Source organism: Schistocerca americana, chromosome 3 (genome assembly GCF_021461395.2).
Source record: "Schistocerca americana isolate TAMUIC-IGC-003095 chromosome 3, iqSchAmer2.1, whole genome shotgun sequence".
Classification (NCBI taxonomy): Eukaryota; Metazoa; Arthropoda; class Insecta; order Orthoptera; family Acrididae; genus Schistocerca; species Schistocerca americana.
In genome coordinates this window covers 400,431,323-400,442,499 of record NC_060121.1, presented here as the reverse complement: position 1 = coordinate 400,442,499, position 11,177 = coordinate 400,431,323, and the positions used below count along the sequence as shown (strand labels likewise).

Below are 11,177 nucleotides of genomic sequence, written 5' to 3'. Positions count from 1 at the left end.
TTATCAGGAAATAAAACCGTTATAAGAGCCTATGCTGACGATATAGGGGTCATTATAAGGAACAATGATGTGGTAACCACGCTAGCAACAGTGATTGATTCGTACTGTAGAGCATCTGGAGCCAATGCAAACGAAAAAAAAAGTAAGATGTTAAATCTCAGAGGTTTTGATAATATAAACGTCGAGTGCGCAAAATTAGTCCCACAACATAAAACACTTGGGATCACCCTGACAGCATGCCCTATGAAAATGATGGCTTTAAATTGGAAAGTTGCAGCAGATAAAGTGCAAGGAGCCATTGTAGAGAATTTAACTCGTTATATGAACCAAGTTCAAAGAACACAGTATATCAACTCATGCATCCTTGCTAAGGCTTATTATACTGCCCAGCTGTTTCCAATACCGAGAATGATAGCGAGGAGAATAATGTCTAAAATCACCAACTTTTTGTGGAGAGGTGAAGTGTTCAGAGTACCGGCTAAAGTAGCCACTTTAGATCCTAAAAATGGTGGACTAGGATTAACTGATATAACGGATAAAGCCTCTGCTCTTTTTATCAAAAGGCAAGTTAATTTAATAAGAGACTCGCGAGAAAGCATAACCAGCCAACTTTTCGAGATCATTAAACCTCCAAGCCTGCTTCCCCCGATTGACGTGCAGAATATCAACAGTCGCTTACAGCACGTGAGGATTTTCTATGTTGAGTTTAGTTATGTCAGTGTCGAACTCAGGCAGTCCCGACACTTGACATCGAGAGCCATAATGCGGGAACGAAAGAAAAGCGAAGGAAGGAACAAAATAGAACGACAATTTCCAAACATTGAGTGGACTGAGATTTGGAAGAACATTAGTTCTAATGTGCTCACGTCTAATATAAAAACGTCATGGTACAAGACGGTTAACAACATAGTTTGCACCAATGAAAGACTGCATGCAATCGGACTCTGTGAAACAAATTTATGTCAACAATGCCATCTAGTTGACACAGTAATTCATAGATATACTTGCAGTGGTCACATGAATAGTTGGAAGTGGATCCGGGAGCAAATAGCTCTGATTACAAGAACATCCCCTGAGTATGTATCGCTGTCATTGATACACAGGCCTGAAGCACGCTATTTCACAGAAGCAAAAAATAACGCTGTGTACTGGTTGCTGGGAAACTTTATTAACTACGTCCTTAACAAATTAGGATCCGATAGCCTCATAGAGTTCAAGGTATACATGCTGTGTGAGTTCCACAAAATTAGAAGCTATTCGAATCACAAGAAAAAGTTCGGCAATATGTTAAAAATTGTATTTGAAAGAATGGGCATTGGTTAATATAAAAAAGAAGGCTGTGTTGACAATTATGTATTGTAGTTACCTTAAGGATACTATTTACGATTTTACAGTATATTTATGATGTGCGCTTTTTCTACTTCAGAGAGTAGTGTTTGAAGTTTATAAGTTAATGTACAGAACTTATGTGACATTGATTGGTTATACTAGAAATTTGGAAATAGACAGTTTTTATAGAAATGTCCTTATCGATTGGTTAAAACCATGAGATTCTATCTGATAAATGTAATATATATCTCCTTTCCGCCATTCTCAAGTATTTCAGAAATTGCCTAATATGATTATTAAATTGTTTTATATTTAATCCCACGAACTTGTTGATATCGATCATAAAGAAATTATGCTTCTGTAAAGATTGCAGTTCATGTAATTCAAAGTGCAGATTTTACTTCTTCAGGTTGAAGTTTAAATACCTTTAAAAAAATTTTTTTTACTTGATGTTTAACGTAATTCTTTCTGGTAATTTAGTCAGTAACACAATGTTCTGTTGTCTTTCCTTAACGTCAGCGTAATTGAAATGATCAAACCGTTTTGTTTAAATAACTTCATGTATGTATAACTTAGTATGTATTTGGAATGTGTAACATTGTTTTTTTTAATAAATGTTTTAATGAAAAAAAACAAAAAAAAATAATCAAAAGGTCTTCGGTCCCGGGTTCGATCCCTGCCACTGCCAAAATTTTGATAAATAATCAGCATTGGCGGCCGAAGACTTCCGGCATAAGAAGTCAGCCTCATTCTGCCAACGACCTTGTCAAAGAGGGCGGAGGAGTGGATAGAGGTTCAGGGCACTCTCTTGTCCTAGGGGTGGGAAATTGCCCCCAAAGGCGGAAGAATCAGCAATCATCAACGACATGAGGATGCAGAAGGCAGTGGAAACCACTGCATTAAAGACACGTAACGTGTATCCACAGGAAATGTGGCCTGTAATTGAAGAAGTGTCATGATGATCTCTCCACTGGCAAAAGATTCCGTAATAGTCCCCCATTCGGATCTCCGGGAAGGGACTGCCAAGGGGGAGGTTACCATGAAAAAAAGATTGAATAATGTACGAAAGGATAACGTTGTACGTGTCTGGGCGTGGAATGTCAGAAGCTTGAACGTGGTAGGGAAACTAGAAAATCTGAAAAGGGAAATGCAATGGCTCAATCTAGATATAGTAGGGGTCAGTGAAGTGAAGTGGAAGGAAGACAAGGATTTCTGGTCAGAGGAGTACCGGGTAATATCAACTGCAGTAGAAAATGGTATAACAGGTATAGGATTCGTTATGAATAGGAAGGTAGGGCAGAGGGTGTGTTACTGTGAACAGTTCAGTGACCGGGTTGTTCTAATCAGAATCGACAGCAGACCAACACCGACAACGATAGTTCAGGTATACATGCCGACGTCGCAAGCTGAAGATGCACAGATAGAGAAAGTGTATGAGGATATTGAAAGGGTAATGCAGTATGTAAAGGGGGACGAAAATCAAATAGTCATGGGCGACTGGAATGCAGTTGTAGGGGAAGGAGTAGAAGAAAAGGTTACAGGAGAATACGGGCTTGGGACAAGGAATGAAAGAGGAGAAAGACTAATTGAGTTCTGTAACACGTTTCAGCTAGTAATAGCGAATACCCTGTTCAAGAATCACAAGAGGAGGAGCTTTACTTGGAAAAGGCGGGGAGATACGGGAAGATTTCAATTAGATTACATCATGGTCAGACAGAGACTCCGAAATCAGATACTGGATTGTAAGGCGTACCCAGGAGTAGATATAGACTCAGATCACAATATAGTAGTGATGAAGAGTAAGCTGAAGTTCAAGACATTAGTCAGGAAGAATCAATACGCAAAGAAGTGGGATACGGAAGTACTAAGGAATGACGAGATACGTTTGAAGTTCTCTAACGCTATAGATACAGCAATAAGGAATAGCGCAATAGGCAGTACGGTTGAAGAGGAATGAAGATCTCTAAAAAGGGCCATTACAGAAGTTGGGAAGGAAAACATAGGTACAAAGAAGGTAGCTGCGAAGAAACCTTGGGTAACAGAAGAAATACTTCTGTTGACTGATGAAAGGAGGAAGTACAAACATGTTCCGGGAAAATCAGGAATACAGAAATACAAGTCGCTGAGGAATGAAATAAATAGAAGTGCAGGGAAGCTAAGACGAAATGGCTGCAGGAAAAATGTGAAGACATCGAAAATGATATGATTGTCGAAGGACAGACTCAGCATACAGGAAAGTCAAAACAACATTTGGTGACACTAAACGCAACGGTGGTAACATTAAGAGTGCAACGGGAATTCCACTGTTAAATGCAGAGCAGAGAGCAGATAGGTGGAAAGAATACATTAAAAGCCTCTATGAGGGTGAAGATTTGTCTGATGTGATAGAAGAAGAAACAGGAGTCAATTTGGAAGAGATAGGTGATCCAGTATTAGAATCGGAATTTAAAAGAGCTTTGGAGGACTTACGGTCAAATAAGGCAGAAGGGATAGATAACATTCTATCAGAATTTCTAAAATCATTGGGGGAAGTGGCAACAAAACGACTATTCACGTTGGTGTGTAGAATATATGAGTCTGGCGATATACCATCTGACTTTCGGAAAAGCATCATCCACATAATTCCGAAGACGAAAAGAGCTGACAAGTGCGAGAATCATCGCACAATCAGCTTAACAGCTCATGCATCGGAGCTGCTTACAAGAATAATATACAGAAGAATAGAAAAGAAAATTGAGAATGCGCTAGGTGACGATCAGTTTGGCTTTAGGAAAAGTAAAGGTACGAGAGAGGCAATTCTGACTTTACGGCTAATAATGGAAGCAAGGATAAAGAAAAATCAAAACGCTTTCATAGGATTTGTCGAGCTGGAAAAAGCGTTCAACAATATAAAATGGTGCAAGCTGTTCGAGATTCTGAAAAAAGTAGGGGTGGGCTATAGTGAGAGACGGGTCATATACAATATGTAAAACAACCAAGAGGGAATAATAAGAGTGGACGATCAAGAACGAAGTGCTCGTATTAAGAAGGGTATAAGACAAGGCTGTGGCCTTGCGCCCCTACTCTTCAATCTGTACATCGAGGAAGCAATGATGGAAATAAAAGAAAGGTTCAGGAGTGGAATTAAAATACAAGGTGAAAGGATATCAATGATACGATTCGCTGATGACATTGCTATCCTGAGTGAAAGTGAAGAAGAATTAAATGATCTGCTGGACGGAATGAACAGTCTAATGAGTACACGGTATGGTTTGAGAGTAAATCGGAAGGTAATGAGAAGTAGTAGAAATGAAAACAGCGAGAAACTTAACATCAGGACTGATGGTCACGAAGTCAAAGAAGTTAAGGAATTCCGCTAGCTAGGCAGGAAAATAACCGATGACGGACGGAGCAAGGAGGACATCAAAAGCAGACTCGCTATGGCCAAAAAGGCATTTCTGGCCAAGATAAGTCTACTAATATCAAATACCGGCCACAATTTGAGGAAGGCATTTCTGAGGATGTACGTCTGGAGTACAGCATTGTATGGTAGTGAAACGTGGACTGTGGGAAAACCGGAACAGAAGAGAATCGAAGCATTTTAGATGTGGTGCTACAGACGAATGTTGAAAGTTACGTGGACTGATAAGGTAAGGAATGAGGAGGTTCTACGCAGAATCGGAGAGGAAAGGAATATGTGGAAAACACTGATAAGGAGAAGGGACAGGATGATAGGACATCTGCTACGACATGAGAGAATGACTTCCATGGTACTAGAGGGAGCTGTAGAGTGCAAAATCTGTACAGGAAGACAGAGATTGGAATAAGTCAAGCAAATTTGCTTCTGTCTTTGAAAGGCAGCTTAAGGCCCATTCACCCGCATATATGCACAGTTACATAACAACAGGTAAAATATGAAATCACGTGGCTACATTTTTATATAACTACCTGATAAGACAACTTATATTTCTAGATTCTTCTTAACCGTTGTATGTGAAGACATTTAGCACATCTTTTACTCAATGAAATTAAGACTATCGAAACCAAAGTGAGCTACCAACGTTTATTCAGATACCTGTTGTTTACATGACTATTTAAGTGAATGAATACAAAGCATTATATTGCATACGCTCTTCAGGATTAATTTATTCAGTTTTGAAATGACAATTAAATGGGCACCCTAGCTGCAAACAGGCGTTGATCTACTTCATTGGGGACATGTTGAAAATGTGTGCCCCGACCGGGACTCGTACCCGGGATCTCCTGCTTACATGGCAAACGCTCTATCCAACTGAGCCACCGCGGGCACAGAGGATAGTACGTCTGCAGACGGGGGCACACATTTTCAATATGTCCCCAATGAAGTAGATCAACGCCTGTTTGCAGCTAGGGTGTCCATTTAATTATCATTTCATTTCTAGCAAAGCTGCATGGTCATCCACGGTAACTGTTCCTTCTGGAACAGATACTACCGTCATATATAGTTAAAATATGGCTTCCCGGCCATTGACCTTCTTGTGCGAACGCACACGCTATGCCCGAACTCGTACGGGACTTGGTAGATTAATCTGCCACGAGTAATGAGTATGATGGGCAAACATCTATTAGGCGCACTACGAATGTACTGGTGTAGGACATGTTGGGAATGTGGATCTCACGGGGAGCGTGCTAGGGATAAGTCCCTGCAGACGCACACTTCTCTGTTCCCGCAGTGGCTCAGTTGGATAGAGCGTCTGCCATGTAAGCAGGAGATCCCGGGCTCAAGTCCCGGTCGGGGCACACATTTTCGACATGTCCCCAATGAAGTACATCAACGCCTGTTTGCAGCTAGGGTGTCCATTTAATTATCATTTCATTTCTAGCAAAGCTGCATGGTCATCCACGGTAACTGTTTCTTCTGGAACAGATACTACCGTCATATATATTATTCAGTTTTATTAGTTTTCGACATACAAGACCATTATCAGACTTCAACCGACTATCGTCGGCAAAGGAGTTTCAATGTTCGTAAACAACAATGGAAAATATGTGTTTCATCTAGGCTGAGACATAAACACACAGTCAGTGTCATCTTTCTCAAGCAGCAAACCAAGGAAACGTTAACACTATACTCGCAAAACACTGTCTATATAATACTTTACATTATATAAACAAACTCAATGAAACACAACATAATTAGTACGTCATAAGACTACTTCAAGAGACATTACATATGAAAATTGATACAGAAACCACATAAAAGATGGAGCTAACAGGTTTGACAATATAATATATGAACTACATAAGTAACCACAATAAAATAAAATGAAATGAGCTCAACAGGAAAATGGAGGAATATATAGAAAAAGACAGTTATATGAAGTTTCGAAGAAGGGATGTACTAAGCTGTATTTGGTCACTTAAGATTTAATTCTGGGCAAGGGACTAGAGGCTTTTTTTTTATTTCTAGGGCTTCCCAAAGATGGGGTTTTGGCCGTCGTTTGAAAAATTACCAATCATAGATTAATTACTTCCTCTCTTTTATAGGTCACATAATACTCCCAGTTTTCCATTACTTGTCACACTGTCTGTTCCTACGTATTGCTCTCCATTCCTGTTTTTATTCATTTCTTTTCATTACATTGTGATTTCCTACGTGCTCCACTTAATTTGTTGTTACAGTTGCTAATTCCTTCTTTCCTTGGTTTCTGTATAGCTCTCCATGTGTCGTACCTCTTGTGGTAACCTTGTCAAGTACTATTCTTTTCATTTTGTTGGGCCTGTTCAATGTAAACTGTAATTAGAACACTGTTTTTCGAGTTTAGTGTTAATGTTTTTCGTTGTTTGCTCTCTTTATATGTATTTATTGCTCAACATTTTAATTTTCAAATTGAAGTATGACCGCACTGTCAAAGATGACACTTACTGTGATTTTATACTTCAGTCTAAATGACCAACTTTTTTCCAACGTTGTTTACAAACATTGTAGCTTCTTTGATCAGGATACTCAGAGACCGATGATGTCCTTGTAAGACGAAAACCAGTAAACCTAAAAAATTAAACCTGTCGAACATACGAGATATAGCGCTTTTGGTTTATTGTTATGTTGTTCTACATGGAAGTTACGCTTGAATCCGTTAACAATTTAAATTAAATTTCCAACAGAGATTGCCTATGGAAATATTGATACTACTGCTTGTGGCAGCGGTTATAACAGTCAAACTCCATTTTCGTTAAAGATATGTGTATACCTGAAGTCCAGGAAATGAATTCATGTACCAAAACTATTTCGAAAGTTCCATATTATCCATAACTGAAAAAGGAAAAATTGTTTTTCTAATCAAGCCCATATGGTTTCGAGGTCAAATCAAGTAGCGTGACAACAATTTTTAACCGTGAAAGAACTTAAAATTTGAGCAGAAAAGGTAACGTATTTACCCTAACTTTTATTCTTTGAGATGACTTTACTAAACATTCATTGTGCTTTACATTTGTGTAGCTTTCGTTAATGTTTACCTGGAGGTTTTCCTGCAAGATAAATATTTGCATAGATGAAGAAAACATTGTTTGATGCCGGAGACGAATATGCAATTTTGCCTTTGTTCACCAAGGATACTGCTGCTGTTACTGACAATAGCTTCAGCTGTCAAATGGAAGATGTTCTCAACGAACCGAGAAATGAAAAGATCTCGGAGGGCTATCTTGTAAACAAATAGGTTCATTTATAAAACTAATATATGACCTACTGCTGCTCTCATGCGTCGTCCGCTTTGGCAACTTTCACTATACACTCTTACAACTCTTTCCAGAAAATGATGTGGGTCTTGTATGTGCTAAACTGGTACAAGAAATCCGTTTTTCATGCACAGCAATAGATAAGGAGAGGAGAGTCGTGATATGATTTCTCTTTTCACAAAAGTGCCTCTTGTGGACTCACTACATCTCATTGGCAATATGTTTGGTGCAGACATTACAGCGTTGTTTGAGCACACTCCCTCCTCTACATATTTTATATTTGACAACGAATTTTACGAACAATCTGACGGCGTCGCCATGGGGAGTCCTTTGTCTCCCCTGGTGGCCAATTTTTTATGGAAGATTTTGAGGAGAGAGCACTCGACTCTGCAAATTTTAAACCGACAGTATTTTGGCGATACGTTGACGACACTTTTGTAGTGTGGCCTCATGGTTTGGATCGTCTCCAAGAACTTTTACGTCACAAGAAATCCATACATGAAAACATAAAGTTTACCATGGAGATAGAGAAAGATGGTTGCTTGCCACTTTTAGGCGTCTTGGTGCGACGTAAGAGTGAAGGCACACTTGGTCACTCGGTGTACAGAAAGCCCACTCATACAGACCAATATCTGCAAGTTACTAGTTGCCACCATCCAGTACAAACAATGGGCGTTCTCAAAACCTTGATCCACCGTGCCCATACCATCTCTGACGCCGACAGTCTTCAAGCGGAACTGGAACACCTGCAAAAAGTATTTTTGACGAATGGCTTTTCAACTAGTCAAGTGAACAGAGTGATGCAGACCTACAAACGACGGAACAAGGATGAGGAAGAGGCCTTCAGGTCGACTGCTGATCTACCATTTATTGGGAACATTTCTTCACAGATAGGCAGAATATTGAGAAAGTATCAAGTGATAGTCGTCTTTCACCCTCCTTCCAAAATTTCATCACTGGTGGGATCCGTTAAAGACGACCTGGACCTGCGTAAATCAAGAGTTTACAAGATTCCGTGTGAATGCGGCAAATCATATATAGGGCAAACGACACGAACTGTGCAGGAGCGCATTGTGGAACACAAACGGCATACTCGCCTTCTCCAACCCACCAAGTCCGCAATCGCAGAACATTGTATTTCCACAGACCACTCCATGAATTACAACGACACAAAAATTTTGGCCCATACACCAAACTTTTGGAGCTTGATTATCAATGAATCTGTGGAAATAAGGTTGTCTGACAACGAGACTCTCATCAATCGAGATAGCGGTTTTCAGCTAAACTCTGCTTGGAATCCTGTTATAGAGAAACATCGTAGTCGACGTAGTTATCTGCATAAAGATGAAAAACGACCTGCTATCGATACACCAAGCTTTCACCGTGCATGGCGCGAGGAGCAGCCCACGGAGTTGTTACAAACGTGCACACTGAGCAGCGCATGCGCAATGTCACCTCAGTATGGCTTTAAATAGCAGAGCTCAGTGCGTACTCGCCAGTACTACCACAGTGGTACTCACCTGAAGAGCGCCAAAACACTGCGCCGAAATATAGTGGCAGGACGTTACTGACATCCGGCGTTCTCCCGTGTTTTTATGGGACAATCAGTGAGCCGGGAAGGCATTAAACATCACATATATGTACAGATTGTTTTAATTGCGTGCGCCCAGGTGCTACTGACTAGTTTTAATTAGAAACCTGGGCGCGCGCATTCGGTTCCTTACCTTACGGTCTATGTCAGATGTAAGAAACAGCATGAGTCTGCAATCACTCATTCAGTTTTCTATCAGCTAGCCGTGGTTCCCGTTCGTATGGTACAAGAAACGGAAACGTTTTATGCATTAATTACAGTTCACTATTTCTGGTACACATACGGGTAATCAATTACAACAATGGAAATAGGTCGTAGAACTCCAGTTTCAATTTCGGCCCCACCAGTAAGCGTTCAGTGAATTCAGTTATTGGTGAATATGCACCGAACTGTTTAAACACAAAAATATATACTGATAGGAATTCTTTAGATATTCAGTCACATATGCTGCAGAACACTTCCTACCGGCTCCAAGTGTAATGTAAAAATATAAAAACAGTGATACGCAAAAAATATACAGCAGTCTGCGAATGTAATCGTAGTCTTAATGATTCAATAGTAGCGGTTGAAAACACTTTTCTGCAAATGACTTACAAGAATGTTCTTAATAGTGCAATATCTTTTAAGTTAGCCCGACACAGATCAGTAATTAATAAACTAGCTCAGTTCTCAGGGTAGTTACGTAATCGTCGATAGTTAATTGACCTTTTCTTCTTTACCCAACACCACAGATATTATTCTGTGCTCGTGAGAAGTCGTGTGCTTATTGCACCCGAAAATAGGTCACAAATCTGTTCGATGCAAAGTACTGCAATACGTAACTTAATATCGTTGTTTCGTCTCGATTCCCCAGTATAAGATAACAAGAGTAGCATCTACAAATGAAATCCTATATTGTAACTGGAAGCCTGAGACCAGACCTTTTCTGCCTGGGATGTTATCTCGTTATATAAAGAAAAGTTGTAAGCAAAAATTGTTAAATTATTATCAGCGGCCGCAGGGGTCGTAGGATCTGCAAGAAAATTAATTGTCCTAGCCGATGGCACGTCTCGTAGATGAGCTAAAAGAAAAATGTTAAAGATTTTCTAAGATGGCGCCTAACAAAGAAAATTCTTTCTTAAGGCCTATATCTACTTCGGACAATCCAGCTATCAGATTACAAATTGATTGACCGCATACACAAATTATTTAGGCAAAATAACCAATATATTTTTCTGGTTTTAAGTACAACTTACATTATTAGCTGGTACAGCAAGATGAGCTTTACACAAGAACGTCCCCTTAGGTCCGAATCCAAGCAGATAAGATAAGCGAATGACAAACGAAAGATAGTTCATGCATAGAAGCGCAAGAGTCCATGGATTAACATGTCCAATGTTGTTCTATCTCTTCTTCCTTGGCGTAACTTGTCGGTTCTTTAAAAAAAATTTTCGTAATATTTAGTTTACATTTTTTTTAACCCCAGGACCACCCAGGAGAAACAGAACAGTACACGTATCATTTACTGCCTGGAAAGAATCATTTTGGGGTTATGAACCACGTACCTACCAAAGTGGTGGGGTGA

At 39.7% G+C, this 11,177-nt stretch overlaps 1 non-coding gene across 1 annotated transcript; it reads right to left on the bottom strand.

Annotated features, from left to right (window-relative positions):
- Positions 1-5,540: 5,540 nt before the first annotated feature.
- Trnat-ugu lies at positions 5,541-5,615 on the bottom strand. Its single transcript has one exon. It is a non-coding gene; the product is annotated as a tRNA-Thr (tRNA).
- Between the last annotated feature and the right edge of the window lie 5,562 nt (positions 5,616-11,177).